We start from the raw sequence: 19031 nt of genomic DNA, 5'->3' as shown, positions 1-19031 counted from the left end.
GAGTTCACATCTTTTAGCAGAGGAGAGCCGTTAAGTACACTTACTCGTTAGGGGCTTTGTGTGAGTCTCTTAATGGAAACCCACTGACATAAATACAGAAGCAGCCTTCGTTAGCATCATGTGTGCTTTAATGTTTGGAGCGTGTTAGGGCTCACTGCAGAAAACCCAGACCCCTTAATGTCTCCTTGAAGGATACCTCTCCTCAGTACAGCAGGCTCCCATGTCAACATGCCAGGCCCATTACACTGAAAATGGAAAGGCAGCTCTGAGCCACGGAGTCCATGAGTATCCACGTGGGCTCTAGACATCATGTCATGGCAGGTATGTTTATTTTTTTGTTTTTAATCCTCACCCAAGGATATTTTTTTTCCCATTGCTTCTCAGAGAGAGTGGAAGGAAGGAAGAGAGAAAGAGAGACAGAAACACTGATGTGAAAGAAACACATCAATTGGTTGCCTCCCACACGCGCCCCAAGGAGGTCTGGGGATATAGCCTGCGACCCAGGCATGTTCCCTGGAGTGGGAATGGAACCTCCGGCACGTCAGTCCCTGGGTGGATGCTCTAACTACTGAGCTAACTGGCTAGAGCACATGTGTCAAACACAAGGCCCGCGGGCCAAATGTGGCCCGCACCGCGCTGTCATCACTGCACTCCGCTGCGTTTCCATCACAATGACAGTTTATGACTGTTCAGTAAACCATTCGGCCCGCGATTTAGGCTGGATTTTAGATTTTGGCCCCTTCTCTGATTGAGTTCGACACCCCTAGTCTAGAGCATGGCAGATGTATTTATACAGATCGATACAGTATACGGAGAGGTGTTTGGTCCAGAATGAGTAAATTTTCAAGGTAATGGAAGAGTGCTTCTTTAAGGGACAAATCGCTACAAACTCAAATTATGGGCAATTATTCCTTCCTTGCCAAGAGTTTATTTGGATTAATTCTTGCAAAAAGGATGGTAGTTTCCAAATTAAACCAAATATACAATTGAGCATTTGATTATTAAAAACAACAGAATGATGGGAGAGATATGGCATCATTTCCACAGAGCACTGCATTCAGCTTTGCTCGCAGCACAGGAAAAGAGTGGGAGGGATACTGCATGACACAGTCCTTACTCTATCAAAAAAGAAAACATGCAAGGCCAAGTTTTCTCCTTAGCATTAATACAAGGAGAAACTTTTTATGGAAGCCACTCTATAAGAGACACTGAGTAATGTCTTCAACTCTGTGTTGTAAAAAACACACCTTTTTTAAATATAAATGTCTTCAACTAGGTGGAACAAAAGATGGGAATGCTTTCTCCCATGTGCTGAAGGCACAATATTAAATCTTACCTGAGTAATGGCATTTCTGCTGAGAGTGGAAATAATATAGCTGAGGTACACTGTTTCCTGGCGATTTACCTCAATAAGGGAAGCTCTGAGAACCTGGAGGAATGAATGGCCTACACAGACTGCTTCCTGATGCCCCGAAAGTATCTTTGTCAAGTTCTGCAATGGGCGATCCCATGACTGAGCACGGACAAGTATCTGAAGGCGCCGGACAAGTCTGCGTGTTGATTAAATGCAGATCTTCCACCTCAGCTAAAACGTGCCCGAGAAGCAGGGGTAACGTTCCTCTGTGAGCATGCAGGAGGCTGGCCTGCCTCCTCCCCTGGAGGGGTGGCTAGCTAACTGCTGGGGGGGGGGGGGGGGGGGGCCTGCTGGGTACCTGAACTTCTAAAGGAAGCTCTATGTCTGGCCAAGCACTTGCATGCAGGCCCAGCTGAACACCAAACGTGGTTGTTCCGGGACAGAGAAAGGGTAAGTAATGTTTTGCTTAAAAGTTTTAAAGAATGCGTGCTACTAATCAAGAGGGTTAAAACCACAGAAGAACATTAGGATGAGCTGCCCTACTATAAAGTGAGCAGACTATAAAATTCTTTAAACTTTAGCCAGGTGATCACAAAAGTAGCAGAAACCACGTTCTATTTTAACTTTCGTATTCTTGTAATTTCCTATCAGTTTATATGTACAGTCATATCCAGGGAAGGTTATATTAAACATGAGCATATTTCAAGGGAAAATGGTAACTTTCAACTTGGTTTAAAAAAACCCACCCAACAAGAGAGAAAAGTATGAAGGGCAAATGAATAATCAGGGTCCTGTAGGTTAGAAATGTAAGCAGAATCTACTGGGTTTTTTCCACAGGCGGTGTCTTAAGACAATCAAATTAGTGACAGATGAGACACAGCCGATTAACTCAGGCCACACTTCATAAACACCTGCTGATCAGCAAGCATTTCCCTCCTGATCCATCCCACAGAAATGGCCTATATGTGAGTGTGTGTCCAATCTAGTGTGGCTGAGCCTTTGACAAAGACAACACCGAACCGCAAGCCGGATTTCCCTGAAATCACTTCAGCTAAATAATCTTGTTACTCGGCATCTGTCAGGTTGGTGATGGGCATCAGGAGGGAATAATGCCAGTGAGAGCACACCAGCCACACTTATCAGGAGGCTCCATTAGGGCAGGGCTTTCATTCTGAATAATGTAGAAACAATAAATTTGAAAAAAATCCAACCTTTTATCCAGGCAAACGGAACAAAAACAAGCAATAACAAAACCCCATCCACTCGCTTCAGGTTGCGTGAGTCCTCGGTAGTGACGGACACTGACTCCAGGGCTGAAAAACCACGAGGAGCAGGCGAGTGAGGGAAGCTTCTTTTGGGTTAACAGACCCCAGAAAGGCCAGGGGCGGGGGGCGGGGAGGAGTCCATTATTTGCATGATGTGATTTAAAGTGAAGGCTAGTATCTGAAGTGTCTCCAGGTATTTTTACATTTTCTTTTCAGATCTGAAGATTGCCCAGGGAGCGAAGGGAAACAGAAGCTCGAGCTCATCTGCCCCTCACGGGCGCCCCTTCAAAGGCCCCACTGCTGCTCCCCACACACAGCTCCTTCTCACCGCCGCCGGGGCCCTTCAGACGCAACCACCGTGCCACGCCCTCTTCCAGTCTGATCCTGGCCAAGTGTTTAAAGTCAGCATTTATACCTTTAGTGAACACCAAGTTTGTTCTTGGTCTTTGGAGCACTAATCTAGGGCACTCATTATTACAACAGTCCCAGATAAAGTAAATAAAATGGCACTGGTCACCTGGCATAGAGGTCAACCCATCCTAACTGGAAAAATTCCAACTACCTATAAGTCACCAGAACAGGAAAGACCCTAGCTTAATCCTGAAGCTGACTCTGCAATGGTGCAGCTCCACTCACCATGAACGGCACAGCTGAGAGACCCGAAGGAGCCTCATGTAACATGACCTCGTTCTGGTGCTCAAAACAAATGTTTGTCTGTGTTCAAATATGTGCTGTTGTCAAATAATGAAGTTGATATTCATATGTGAGTCATAGAATCCATATTTTATAGCCTCACATTTTGATAATTTTTAAAAATATATTTTTATTGACTTCAAAGAGGAGAGAGAGACAGACAGACATTAGTGATAAGAGAGAGAATTATCGATATGATGCCTCTCACTGGATATCGAGCCTGCTTTCCAGGCATGTGCCCTGACCAGTATCGAACCCTGACCTCCTAGGTTATACAGGTCGAAGCTCAACTACCGAGCCATGCTGGCTGGGTGAAAACATGCTTTTTTATTAGATCCATTCAGCTTGTCATAGCTTTGTTTCTGAAGACAAATGCCAACTGTAACATTGACTGGCTATGAGACCCTCTGGCAATTCACTTAACTTTCCAAGCCTTAGTATCTATAACATAAGGTAATAATCCTCAGAGGGTGCAGTAGACACCTGAGGACCAGAGAATTCTCCTGGTAATGAGAATGAATTATCTACTTTGTTTGGTCAAGTCAAAGATCACAATACATGAGAAGGTGGAGAAGCATAGCAGTTAAGATGGAAATAACACCAAACGTATGCAATCCTTCTGCCCAGTAAGGGCAATTTCTTCAGAAAAGGGATGCAAGGAAGCATCCATTTGCCAGTATTTCTGGTAATTCTCTTCGTTTGCACCAGAAGGCAGCGCAGGGCACATGTCAGTCATACTACATACTCTCCACCATCCAGGGCCTCTTTGAAGGAACAGTGCCCCCAGCTCAGAGTGCTTTTTAATTGTGGCTCCCATCAGCACTGTCATTAGGGCCCCGTCACTCAGAAATGCTCTCCGCTGTCAGTGACAGCATGGAGTGCTGTGAAGACAGCATTTCCGTGTTTTGTATTCTGAACATTAAAAACCTGTTTGGCTCACCAAATGAGCAGCGGGTGCCACGCTAATTATGTAACTTTTCAGAACACTAATACGCTCTCCCACTGGGCCAAGTGGGAGGGAAAAAAGCATGGCACTCATTCTTTAGCTGTGCCTCAGCACACTGACCTCCTCCAGCCTGTTGATGGGGCCATTAATAAAACATTGTAAAATGACCTGAAAAAGCTTTTTGTGAACCAGAGCCTGGATCTGGCTGCCAAACAGCTGTGTGCTTGAAGGACTGTGAAGTGGTATCCTAGTTGGCTATTGATATGAGCCTGTTCTGGGAACCTCCTATATCCAGACTGTTGTTCACACTTTTGATTCATTTACAGATGAAAAAAGATTTCCACTCCTGAGGAGTTTTCAAACCCAGCAATAAGGTTGCCTCTGATGATGCCCTTGTTTTACTCAGGACACGTTAGGGTGTGATTTAATTTCACTTCTGTACCTGATGTGAAATCACCAACGTGCTTTCTTACAAGCTCCTTTCAATCTATACATATTAAAGCATAAGCCACCAAAGAACTGGTTGACCAGATGCCATGATGCACACTGACCACCAGGGGGCAGACACTCAAGGCAGGAGCTGCCCCCTAGAGGTCAGTATGCTCCAACAGCCAACAGCCAACCTTCAGCAGCTGGCCAATCTCACGGCTGCGTGCACCCCCGCTTCTCCCACATCAGTCCTAATCACTGGCCAGGCCGAGGGACCCCAACTATACACAAATTCATGCACTGGGCCTCTAGTTTTGGAATAATAATTTAAAACCAAAATATTGCCACTCTTACAATTCTAAAATATCCTAATGGGTAGTTCTTAAAAAGAAAATCAGAGAAGAGTTTGATATTTTACTTTGCCTTTCCTATCTTCTGACAAAAATAAGTAAAAATATGCATCAAATATAATTCTTTAAACTTCAAACAAAATACATCATATGCCATTTAATTGAGTAGATGTGATCAAATCTGGGAACTAAAGGAGAAGTTACTGACGGTGAGTTAAAAATGAGGTAAGCAGAGCAACTCATTCAGTTTAGCTGTGCAGGGGACACGCAGGCAAGGTGCAAACCTGGAGAGGTGAGACAATGCACCACCTGTGCTCGGTAGCTCACATCCAATCCCAGAATCCAGGCCTGGGACGAAACGCTACAGGCTGAGGTGTATTCTGGTATTTGGTGTGCTGTCCCTAAGGCGAACTCTCATCCAGATGTGGGGACCATGAAAACTTCTTTCAAATGTCTACTCTTTCAGTCCCTGCTACTCCCCATCCCACCAGCCTCTCCTTAAACACCTGTACATAAAGAGTAAGGGCATTGCTTATGCTATGATGTTAGAGGCAACAGAGCCCAAGTCCTTCCCAGAGTCCACATTTCCTAAAATGAACTCACAAGTATACACTTAGCATAGAGAAAATTCAAGTCTATCAAATTACCAACAAAATGCCTGAGGAATTTCATTGTCACTTTGCAGGCTTCTTACATTAGGACAGATGAGAACAGGTTCACCAAGGGAAAATGCACAACTCGGAGTATTTTCTGTGGGATTAGCCCATGTCTATGTACATGGCAGTACTGCAAGGCTACACAGGGAAAAGGGCTTCATGCCCTCATTGAAAAGTGATGAAGCTGGTGGAGAAGGCTCACAGAGTGGACTCCATCCTTACCTGTTCCAGTGACTGTTCATCACTAGAAGGTTATACTACAGAACTCCAGCAGCGTGAAGAGCATATTACCATGTCCTCTCAGGGTAAAACAGGTGTCAAATTATTGACTTCTTCCAGTGTCAGGCAAGTCTAACACTGGCCCTCGGATTGAGAAACAGTATTGACCCAATAGCTCTGCCTAGCTCTCTCTAAAAATGGGCTTAACTGTTCTTATTGGAACAAAAATGTTTATTCAGATAATTATACAACACGTTCATGAGCAGAGATTTTAAGGAGAGAAGGTGACGTATCTCAGAAGAGCAATATCCACTGGATACTCTTAAGTCAAGGTTTCCCTTAGATGCCTTGCTTCTGCTTTTTACCAGCCAGTTAAGGCACCTAGCAACAGGATTCCTATTGGCCACCATTAGAGAAGGGCGAAGGCAAGAGCATGCACAAGTCTTTTCAGGGAGAAGTTAGGGAAGGAGAAGAAACAAAGAGATGGCCATGAAGAGGCTGCTCCTCAGTATCTCATTAAAGGGATCCTTTGAGAACATTCACAGGAGAAAATAATGATCACCGGGCTCCAGCAGGTAATTGCTAAGAACAGTAAGTTCTGAATAACCTAAATTCTTTAGATTTGGCTCAGCAGAAATGCAAACTAAAAAATCTAATAATTACTTTTTAATCTAGCCAATTAAATGAACAAAGATGATAAAATAATAGGAAATAGGAAATCTCACAAGGATACAGTCTATCAGACCTTCCCTCACTGCTATCAAGGGTATAAACTGATACTACCTCTTGGGAGGGCTAGTTGGCAAGATGTTTCCAGAATTTTAAAAGAGTTATATCCCTTGATATATTAATTCTAAATCTATGAATCCGACATTAAAAAATGAATTAAACATTTACTTTTTTTTTTAATAAGAGCAATCTTTAGAGCATTTCTTTTGTAGCAAAAATCTGAAACCAAATTAAATCTCCCATGATAGAAAGATAGCTAAATAAATTTCAGTGGAAAAACCACGGGACCCATTATTACATAGTTATTAAAATATAATTTATAAAGGATTTTAATGACTTGAGAAATGGTGATAATGTAATACTAAGTGTAAAAAGCAAGTGTAATATAATTGGATTTTTTTTTTAAAGCTGAGTAAAAGAAACAGAAGAATACACCAAAATGTTCATCGTGCTTATCCCTGAATGGGGTTAGATGGGTAATTTTCTTTTTTATAAGTGTCTGAGTTTTTCAAATTTCCTCTAATGAACACCTATTACATTTATAAGGCATGGGAATAAAAAGTTTCTTTAAAAAGATTCACTAAGATTTGAAAGAGAAACTGTGCTACAATTCATGATCATTTGGGTAAATCAAAAGAAATAAAAAAATAGTACACATAAAGTCATGGACATGAATATTCATACCAGCATTAATCATAATAGTACAAAACTGGGGGTGGGTGGGTGGAGGGAATGTCTACCCACAGGAGCATAATAGTACAAAACTGGAAGAAGAGAAAAAGTATCTACCCACAGGAGAATAAAGCAACAAAATGGGGTGAATCCATATAATACAGCGATTATCAACCTTTTTCATCTCATGGCACACATTAACTATTAAAATTCTGCAACACACCATAAAATATATTTTGTCAATTTGACAAAAATGATATTATGTGAGAGATTAACCTCTCCCTTCCAAAAGCATTTCCTTAACTTCTCTAAGACCCTCTCAGATTTGATCAGCAGAAAGAAGACATGAACTTAAATTAACCCCTAATTAATTTTATGCTGTAATTCAATGAGGACAAACCCTTGACTTCTAAGGAGGGTCAATCTAAGAAAAAGCAATTCAAGAACACTTGCACTTATTGCAAAAAAAATACAATAGGTCAAATTTTCTGCTATGTTATCCAACATTCTTTATAGAAAGAACCATGAGCCTAACTGGTGTGGCTCATTGGTTGAGTGTTGACCCATGAATCAGGAAGTTATGGTTTGATTCCAAAACAGAGCACATGCCTGCGTTTCGGGCTCAATTTCTGGTAGAGGGCATGCAGGAAGCAGCTAATTGATTCTCTTTCATCACTGATTGATTGATTTTCTTTCATCACTGATGTTTCTATCTCTACCTCTCCCTTCCTCTCTCTGAAATCAATAAAAACATGTGTGTGTGTGTGTGTGTGTGTGTGTGTGTGGTTTTTTTAAACACACACACACACACAAAACCCCAATATAAGATAAACTTCTCTTGAATTCAGTTTCAAGCAAAAGCCTGCTGCTCTATATAATCTTTTAATTGTACAGGTTTACTTTTATTGGGAGAGAACTATACAGATAACTGTAATTTCCTGGTTGCCAAGAAGCTAGAGCTAAATTTACTTCTCAGTGATTATAATTTTATCACTTTGGGTTCCTGGTCCAATTCTCTTTCCATTCTCAAAATGCTTCTCATTTCTTTCTCCTATTTTGTGTTTTCATATTGTAAATTATCTCAACTCTTTTCTGAAAAAAGGCAGGTTAGAAATAACACAACACTCATTTACATCACATGGTAAAATCAATGCTTACTTCAGTTATGGTTCCTCTACAGTTCTATGCTATGTCACATCAATTTCATTTTCCCAACTCATGATTCAGTATGTTTTCCATGCACATCACAAAGTTGCTCTGGTTGAGTAATCCCTGCTTATTTTAAAACAACACAATTTTAAGGTATATATTTCTTACAATGCTTACATCCCCCATTTCCAGCAGGTGGGTGGCATACTTTTAAAACATCTATTTTGTGGAGCACATAAACCTTCCCGTAATTTTACATAAATTATATGCCCAAGTCCACCAGCATTTCTTCATGCAGAGCCTGGGCACTGGCTTCTGTCGGGTATTTCTGGCCTCTGACCAAGAAGGACACAAATCCAGGTACAAAAGAAAGCAGATCTGAGAATTACACCTGAACCAAAAGCAACCCAGAAAGGAAATCCAAGAGATTCACCAAAACAAATCAGTCAAAGATAAGAAGCCTGAGTGTGACCTTGCTCTGGGAATGGAGCAAGGGAAGCTAAGCAGGAGACAGAGGCTCCGGGGAGAGACTGCTGGTTGAAGCTTGTGGGGCTTCAGAAGACATCGGAGTTAAATGCATGAGTTTTATTGTTTTGTTTTGTTTTTAAATACGTTCATGTCTCCTAGCTTGAACCAGTGCTTAACATCCTTCCCTGCTCCAGTTTTCACGGATATCTAATTATTTAAATGACCAACAAGTAGAAGTTAAAACTAAACAGGGGTCAAGTGCAGAGCAATTACTTTGTGAATATTTATGGTAGTTTTCATTCTTCTGCTCTGCTTGCTGGATTCCATATCAGCCCCATCTATCCAGGAAAGAGTTCTCCATCTAGAAATTACCTTTGCACATAGCCTACACTCTACCGTAGACGTGAGCAACGGCCCTCGGCATATTCAGAAGAGCCAACAAATATATGACAACACAAACACATTTTAAGCCAGGTTAGCACGGTTCAAAGGTAGGGGTTTGATTGAGTCTGGCATTCATGGGAAATAATAGCAGCAACGACAGGTTATAAGGGCCTTAATTCTAGCTCCCTTCTTCTAAGCAAGGAGATTTTGGGGGTCTATGAGGTTTCTGAGAATCAGCAAGCCTACCATAACTGCACACAAAATGCATGTAATGTTAAATATTCACTGGGGGGCAGGCAAGCCTTAGCATTATCTGATTTTTAAAAATCTACAGCCATCTCTCACAAAGGTTTAGAACCATTACCTTTTCTATCCATCTGTCCCCACTGCCTAACTGCACCCAATCAATTGTCAACCACCACAATCTACACAACACAAAGGCCGCTTTTCTCTCAGAAAGAGGGCACGTTCCCTTTTCCTTTTAACTTGACTCATTTTTGTACCCCCAAAGCACACTGCCTGACATAAGGTGGGCACTGAAAAACTGTTTGTTGAATAGACAGAATTAATTAACCTGAGGAGTTTTAAGTATTAGTCTCTGGTAGCAAAACAAAAACAAAACACAAAAAAACCCTCCACCAATAACTAATAGAGGCAAGTCTAATCTGGAAGCTAATGATTCCTAAGTTTTAATTGAAAATAAACATAAACTGCAGTGATAGGAGCAATTAAGTGTGTATGTACAGAAAACAGAGCAGGCAAGCAACCCTCCAAACACAGCTAAACAATATTTCCCTGCTTGATTAAATCTTGTTGCAGCTGCTTCCAAACCTTAACGCAGGGAAGCAAAGTGCGTGTGCGTTCTCTCTGCAGATTCCCCTCGCGGGCGGGATGCAGCAGGGAGGGGTCCGCAGCTTACAATGATGGTGGAGTCATGGAACAGGCCCCACCTCTGACCCTGTCAAAGCCACGGTGAACGCCACCCCAGTCCTCTCTCAGCCCTTCCCTGGCTTCTCTGCGGGACGTCCTCATAAGCACATGCTATGCTGTGAAGATTTTTAACTTCTCACACTTTCTGACCTTGTGCTCTGGGCAGCATTTTTATGTATACTTGAAATATGGGGGATTCTAACTTCCGTTTTTTATATGAGAAAAGGCTGCAGGTTGTCCAGCAGAGAAATCCCCCAGAGTGAGAACCACATTAGGTAAATTAATGCCTACACGATTCTTTATATAAAAACAGTAAGCATGGGCATTATTATTGAGGATTTAACTAGTGAAAAGCAACCTCTCAAAATGGGGGGAGGTCAGCAGTTTGTAAAAATAATTATTCAGTTCTCTAGAGAGGTTGTTTTAAAGCCCTGTGCATATATGCAACATGCTATAATACATCATTTTTTATTTTATTCATTGACTTGCTTTTAAAACAATTATTCAATTTATTTAAACAAACAGACAAAAAGCATTTCTCACACAGCCTTGCCCCCCATTCTTTGCAATGTTCTCTGGTATCTATGAGCTTGGTGTGTGTTGTTTTGGATTCCACATATAAGAGAAATCATACAGTGCTCGTCTTTCCTCCACTTAGCATAATGCCCTTAGGGCCACCCTGTTGTCACAGGACACCATTTCATTCTTTATTGTCGCTGGATAACATTCCATTAGATATAACCATTTCTTTATCCATTCAACCACTGATGAACATTCAGTTGTTGCCATATTTTGGTTATGTAAATAATGCTGCAATAAACACAGTGGTGGTGCACATATCTTTCTGAATTAAGACTTTTCATTTCCTTTGAATGCCCAGAAGTAAAATGACAAGATCATGTGGTAGTTCTATTTTAAATATTTTAAGGAACCTCCATACTGTTTTCCATAGTAGCTGCACCAATTTACGATCCCACTGACAGTGCACAACATTCCCCTTTCTCCACATCCTCGGCAGCACCAGCTATCTCGGGTCTTTATGATAGCAGATATTCTAACAAGTGTGAAGTGTTATCTCAGTGCGGTTTTGACTTGCATTTTCCTGGTGATTAATGGCATTGAACTGTATTCTTAAAACCTATGTAATTTTATTAACCACTGTCACCCCAATACATTTAATTTAAAAATATAAAGGAATGCAAATATGTAAAGTCCTGAGGGACTGCAAATATAAGTCCTGCTAGCCACCAATACCAGTAATGTAGAGGTATCTTTGGTGGCAACTGCAAAGATTGAGGCTCCTCTCCAGGAGACACCAGTGAGCTGGAGCATGCCAGGCAAGAATCCACAGCCTGCCATCCTTTACAGAAGCTCACAGGCCTCTCAATGCATCCATTAGTCATCTGTACATGGCTCCTTTTCTTCTGAATTATGCAGGAAACAACGGCTGACTTTAATATATATATATGTTATATGTTTTATACTTTAATATATATGTGTGTGTGTGTGTGTGTGTGTGTGTGTGTGTGTGTGTGTTTATTGATTTCTAGAGGAAAGGGAGGGAAAGAAGGAGAGGAAATCTAAAAAGTGAGGGGGAGGAGAGGGAAAACATCTATTGGCTGCCTCCTGCATGAACCCTACTGGGGATCAGGCCTGAAACTCAGGCATGTGCATGGGAATTGAACCAAGGACCTCTCAGTTCATGGGGCGATGCTTAACGAACGGAGCCACACTGGCCAGGGTAACAACTGCTGACTTTGAGGAATAGGGAAAGGTCCCTGAAATGCTGTTGAGTGTATGAGGATATTGTTAATTGAATGGCAGAGATCACTTCCCTTTAAGGTAAACCTAGACTTAACTTGGGCAAACCAACAAACCATACTTAAAAGCCCAAACACGGTAACAATTCTAACAGGACCACTACCAGAAGAGTAATTGTTTTAAATTCTCTTTTCAAATAAATATAGAACAAAAATAAATTAATACACCGAAGAGGAATAAACCTGATAACAAGAACAAGAAAACAAAGCAGTGAGTAAACAGAAAGCTCCTTACGAGTTCTTGTTAATATTTGAAAAGTAAAGGTACAATTCTCAAGTATACATTCCTCACTTACACTTCAGAAACTGTGACAGACTCCCCCAATGTTACAGAATATAATGATTTTATTTCAAAATCCAGTCTGGTTTAAAAACAAAAACACATTAGTCCTAAACTATGCATTTTCACATTTCCTCCCCATTCCTCCCACTCCTGCAGGCTGCAGGGCACAGCTAGGAGCTCACCAGCACAGCTGGAGGCATCCCAGTCACTGCCCTGACTCCCACACTCCCACAGCCCTCACAGCTGGCCACAGAGGCAGCCTCGGTAGACTAGTCCCCTGACACGGATGCAGGTATTTGAAAAATGACACCATTTATCCTCCATTATATTTATTTGAGCAATTCATCACACGCTGCCTAATATAATAATTTAATATTTCCTATGTTTATGTCTTAATTTCCTTAATCTAAAGTGTTTTATGATCCTTAAAAGCCAAGGGGTTATGTTTCACGATATTCCCCATGGCAACTTGCCTGGAAGTGGTTCAGTTTACATGAGGATGAATGACTATCGGCGGATACCAAGTGGATCTTTTCCTGTCGCCTGAAAACAGGTTCCCAGGACACTAAGCTGCACAGGCAGCAGGTGCCCCATATTCTAAGGAGTGCTGCAAGTGTTAGAGGTCTGCCACTCCAACACTTATTAATAAGTGGCCAATATGGCTCTACTAGACCCAATCATGGCCCCTGATTCCCTCAGCCCCTATCTATAAAAGCAAAATGGGGGAGGGGGAGGAGCAGGGCTGAGATGCAGAATGAGAAGAATCCTTGAGTTGTGAATGGTCAGTCCAGCGAGTGAGCTGGGACCCCGCACTACCAAGCCCCTTGCGGGAATCTGCCAGAGAGTCACTCAACACAGAGGTACCTGCAGGGAAAGGGCGGAGGTATCTCACTCTCTAGGTGCTTATCTGCTTATGTGGAAATTTTACCAAGTGCTCCTATCCCTAACTTCCTGAACGAGGAGAAGAAAACTAGTGAGACATAGCAGGCAGAAGCAGCAATGGAGATTACATGTATGCATGGCTTACTGTCCCAAAGAAGACAGCTGGAAGGCAACCAAAATCAAGCCATCTGACCATAACCCTCAACTCCCAAGGACCTCTTTCCACCTGCCGAGGTGAAGGGAAGAAATGGAACTGGCCCAGAACTCTTCAGGGTGTCCCACCCAGGTCCCCACCAACTGGAAGCAATCAAGAGGAAAAACTGACAATGAAGAAGAGAACGTTGGCCCGGACAGTGTGGTTCAGTGGCTGGACGTCGACCTGTGAACCAGGAGGTCACAGTTCGGTTTCTGGTTGGGCCATATGCCCAGATTGTGGGCTCGATCCCCAGTGTGAGATGTGCGGGAGGCAGCCAATCGATGATTCTCTCTCATCATTGATGTTTCACTCTTGCTCTCTGAAATCAATAAAAAAATATATATATATTTTTAAAGAGAAAGTTGTGCAGAAGGGGAGGGTGAAAGAGCTGACTATGTCCCCTTCTCAGCCAGAGAGGAAAGGTGAGGGGGGGGGGGGGGGTATAAAGGCTAATTTGGACATAAGCTAGCATCCTGGACTAGACTCGACTTTTTATACCTTAACTGACTGGAAAATTATGGCCAATTGCCCATTATGCCATCGAAAGATGGGAATGGAAAGTTCAACAAAGCTGTGTGAAGTCAACGACTAAAGGAAAAGAAAATCTTCATTTTTTTTAACATCAGAAAGTATAGATTATTCAATAAACTGATTGCAAAAGAATGAATAAAGGGTTATTGGATAACTTGTAGCCCTGATTTTTTTTTTTTCAGTTCATTTTCTTTTACATCTTCTGGGTGAGGGAGACAGGCTATTTTGAGAAGCAAAAAGGTTCATTTTAGTCACCTTGATAGAGCTAAAAATACTCCAAGCAAATGCCACACTTCTCTTCAACTGAGCAGTTAGCCTAATGCAGCCAAAAGGCCAATGTGACAAGGATCCTTGGCGTGATTTACAGTCTAAGAGTTTAAAATGGTGTAGCCCATGCTGTGGTAATAAACATTCGTTTTAAGCCTCTTAAAGGCTTAATGCTTCATCCGAACATTCTCAGAGAAAGCTCCCTCTTTTCGGGAGGGAGCAAAATGGTACAATCAAGCCATAAAAAGAGATAGTATCCAAGAACAAAAACCTAGTGGCGTTTTCACTGAGCTGACCTTGCATCTACTCCACTGAAAGAAAATCTAGAACCAATTTCAGACAAACTGGCGAAGTTTGCTTGTGTTGAATATCCAGAGCTTCTCCATTAAGACAACAAAGCAATCAGCTGGCACACAGACACAGCTTCTATGTAGGGCACATGTGTCAAACACAAGGCCCGCGGGCCAAATCCGTCCCGCCAGGTCTTGCAATGTGGCCCGCACCGCGCTGTCATCACTGCACTCCGCTGCGTTTCCATCACAATGACAGTTTATGACTGTTCAGTAAACCATTCGGCCCGCGATTTAGGCTGGATTTTAGATTTTGGCCCCTTCTCTGACTGAGTTCGACACCCCTAATGTAGGGAATTGAAAAGTCATCTTAAAGTACCCACTGCAGCTGCTCTGACATAGGCAATCAGGGCAAACACCTGGCCCAAACTGACAGGTGTGGGAAACCAAGACCAGACTCCTCTGGCTCCTGGTGTCAAAGAAAGCGGTTTGCTCTCCTACCCAGGACAGAAGCCCTCTAGCACTCCCTTGGAAAGTTCATTTTTACTTGCAGAAATATCTAACAGGTTCTGAGTAAGACTTACATAAGTATTTTGTGGCCAGATATGCTTTACAGAATCTCTAGGTTTTAATGCATTAAAAACCCCACCAAAACTCATATTTTCTTTTGGAGATTAAAGTTACTTAACTACTTACCTCACTTAGGAAACTCCCTGAGATAAGCAGGTTAGCAAGCGCTCTGAAGATAATCTCCAGTTACTCTATGTAGTCGAATTCTAATCCTTTTCAAGGGATGGGTTTTTATATTGGTGCTGTTACATAAAACACAGGGGATATTTTCCACCTGTCCCTCAGTCCCTGCTTTTAAGATTAGGTAAATTAATGATAAAAACTTTCAGGAAACTAGGAATAGAGGGAACTTCCTAAACTTCATAAAGGATATTTAAAAATACCTACACCAGAATATGGTACTTAATGGTGAGGAGCTCAAAGCTTTCTCACTAAGATCTGGTAGAAGGCCAGGATGCCCCCTCTCACCACTTGTTTCCAACATCATACTGGAAAAGTACTAGCTAATGCATTAAGAAAAAATAAATTAAAAAGCATACAGATTGGGAAGAAAGGAATAAAACTGTCTTCATAAATAAAATGATCATCTATATAGAAAATTCCAAAGAAACAGACAAAAAATATTCCTGGAACTAATAAGTGGTTATAGCAAGGTTACTGGATTCAAGGTTTAAATACAAAATTCAATTGCTTCCAATGAATAAGTAAAGCTGGAAATTAAGAACATAATATCATTTACATTAGCACTGACCCAAAAAATGGAGTACTTAGTTATAAATTTAACAAATATAGGAGTGGGCAAAAGTAGGTTTATAGCTGTGGGTACACTGAATGTATTCTTGCACTAGAGGCCAGGTGCACAAAATTTGTACACTTGGGGGAGGGGAGAGGAAGGGGGTCACTCAGCCCAGCCTGCACCCTCTTGGGTTGTGGGCCTAAGCCATCAGTCGGACATCCTTAGTGCCACTGCCACTGTGCTCACTAGCCTTTAGCCCTGTGTGAGCACACTGACCACTGGGGAGCAGCTCCTGCATTGAGCGTCTGCCCCCTGGTGGTCAGTGTTCGTCATAGTGACCAGTTGTTCAGCTGTTCAATCAATTTGCATATTAGCCTTTTATTAAATAGGATTATTATTATTACTGTATTATATGAACAATTGTATATGTATAAGATCCATACAAGAGAAACTACAAAACTAAGAAATTAAAGAACTAAATAAATGGAGATATATTCCATGTTCCTAGATAAAAACAAAACAAAAAACAAAAAATAACCCACCATATTGTCAAGATGTTAGTTCTCAATGAGATTCAATGCAATTCTGATAAAAAAATCCCAGTAAGTTATTTTGTGGATTTCAACAAACTTACTCTAAAGTTTACATGGAGAAGCAAAAGACCCAGAATAGTTAATAAAATATTAAAGAAGAAGAACAAAGTTGAAGGACTGTCACTACCCAACTTTAAGACTTATTATAAAGCTGCAATAATCAAGATAGTGTGGTATTAGTGAAACAAATATACTCTATAAATATAGTCCACTCATCTTTGCCAAAGGAGCAAAGACAATAGATTGAAGCAAATATGGTACTTGAACAATAGGATATATACATGCAAAAGAACACAAACCTTGCACCCGTCATAAAAGTTAACTCAAAATGGATTATAGGCCTAAATGTAAAATGCAAAACTGTAAACTGTTGGGAGAAAACATAAAGGACCTTGGGTACAATGATGCCTTTTTAAATACAATACCAAAGGCACAATCCATGAAAGAAATAATTGATAATCTGGACTTCATTAAATCATTTGCAAAAGACATATGTGATAAAGGACAATGGTCTAAAACATACATTGAGTTTCTCATCTTGAAACTCAATGATAAGAAAACAAAGAGAAAAAAGAAAAGAAAACTGGGCCAAATCTTTTATTACTTTATTTTTTTAAATATGGAATGCTTTACACATTTGCCTGTCATCCTTGCAAAAGGGCCAGGCTAATCTTCTCTGTATCATTCCAATCCTATATAATAAAAGGGTAATATGCAAATTGACCCTAATAGCAGAACAACCAGAATGACTGCTCAACCAGTCACTATCAGGTACACGGACCTCCTGTTTGGTCCTTTTCCCTAGCCAACAGGCTCCCATCGCCCAATGGCAAATGGAGAACTGGAGGTGGGTGGCAGAGGATGCGGGTAGAGGCAGGCCAAGAACAGCCGACCTCTCAGTCCCTCCCTGCTGGCCGTCAGGCTCCAATGGTGAAGGAGGAACGGGGAGTGGGTGGTGGCAGGGGGCGGGACAGCCAGGGAAGATGGCCCTGATCACAGGCGAGGCCTAGGGACCAACCCACACACAAATTTCATACACTGGGCCACTGGTTTTAGTACACGTGCTGCTGAAGCAAGCACTGGGCCAAATACTTAAATATCTCACCAAAGGAGGTATACAGGTGGCAAATAAGCATGTGAGAAGATGTGGAACATCGTATGTCATCAGGGAAATGCAAATTAACAATGAGATATCATTACACACCTATTAGAAGGGCCAAAATCTAGAACATTGGCAACGATGCCACCACCAATAAACACTGAAGAGAATGGGAAGCAACAAGAATGCTCACTCACTGCTGGTGGAACATAGAATGGTACAGCAATTTTGAAAGACAGTTTGGCCATTCTTTTTTAAAAAATGTTTTTATTGATTTCAGAGAGAGGAAGGGAGAGGAAGGGAGAGAGAAACATAGATGAGAGAGAACATCAATCTGCTGCCTCCTGCACGCCCCCACTGGGGATCAAGTTTGCAACCCAGGCATGTGCCTTGACCATGAGAAGTCTCTATACCTTCCTCTCAATTTTGGTGTAAACCTAAAACTGCTCTAAAAAAAATAAAAAATAAAAAATAAAAAAATAATAAAAAAAAAATTCTTCAACCCAAAGTCCAGGAAACAGCTTCTCCAGAGCCTCTGAAAGGGACACAGCCCACTGAGTCTGGGTTAGACTCTGCCTGACAGCCTGCGGATAATACGCTGGCTGTTTTAAGCCTCTTGGTGCATGGTAATCTCTTAAGGCAGAGATAGGAAACGAATACGAAGACCATCCAATGACTCTCACTGAGCGCAGAGATTTCCCACTACACCACCAGTTAACAACCGTGGAAGAACAAAGTTTTCTACAACTCTGGGAATTGCAAAATAAAAAGTTGGACGTATATTCCAAGAAGTCTGGTTTCAATGGGGAAAGAAATGTTAATGCAAAGAAAGCCCCCAAGCTGAAAGCTGCTCGTTACCTTCAACATTCCGAGAGAGGGATCTTACCGCTCATTATCTCCAGGGACCTGGTAACTGAGAACAGAAATAACTGTGCAAACAGTCCTCAGAATTATTCAGCTCTGATCAAGAGGACATGTCCTAAGAGACAACCTTCCCCCAATAAAACCAGAGCCAAGAGCCGAGAGTTTTTAGAATGCTAAGAGTGGCAGCCAGGAAATGTAGAATATATAAAAAAGGGTGAGGGAGACAGCCTCGACACAGTCAGAGAGGGTAACTTGAACCACTGGGGCATTTGTGAATTTTTTGGGCTGTCAACAACCAAGGTAGCACGTAATTAACACCGACTTCAATGCCACCAAAGCTATTTATGGTACCCACTACTTTCCAGATGTTTCCTCTTCATGTCTATCTGTGCAATGACATTAAAAAGCTCACGAAAAAGAAGAGTTCAGGAGAGATGTGCAAGTCCCAGAGATGGGACCACACGATTAGTCCAGGAAGCAGCCAGCCGGAGCAGGGGGAGCTTATAATGAGAGAGGAGAGCAAGGAGGCTACTCCTGGGTGGGTGGATGTTGGGGTGCTGTTCCTGGCATGGACAGTGACTGGTCATGTGACCGTGCACAATTCACTGCAGTTCTCTGAGGATACATAACAGCTAATCTCAGAGCTGCAGTTATGG

At 41.8% G+C, this 19031-nt stretch overlaps 1 protein-coding gene and 1 pseudogene across 2 annotated transcripts in view; both read right to left on the bottom strand.

Annotated features, from left to right (window-relative positions):
* Window positions 1–19031, bottom strand: part of STK39 (serine/threonine kinase 39) — a 259098-nt gene that overhangs the window by 64814 nt on the left and 175253 nt on the right. The gene's annotated exons all lie outside the window — the stretch shown is intronic.
* On the bottom strand, window positions 17026–17126 carry LOC118710097 (annotated as a pseudogene).

Source organism: Pipistrellus kuhlii, unplaced genomic scaffold, assembly GCF_014108245.1.
Source record: "Pipistrellus kuhlii isolate mPipKuh1 unplaced genomic scaffold, mPipKuh1.p scaffold_m20_p_7, whole genome shotgun sequence".
Lineage (NCBI taxonomy): Eukaryota > Metazoa > Chordata > Mammalia > Chiroptera > Vespertilionidae > Pipistrellus > Pipistrellus kuhlii.
The sequence above is the reverse complement of the archived record's forward strand: the minus strand, read 5'-3'. Positions and strand labels throughout refer to the sequence as shown.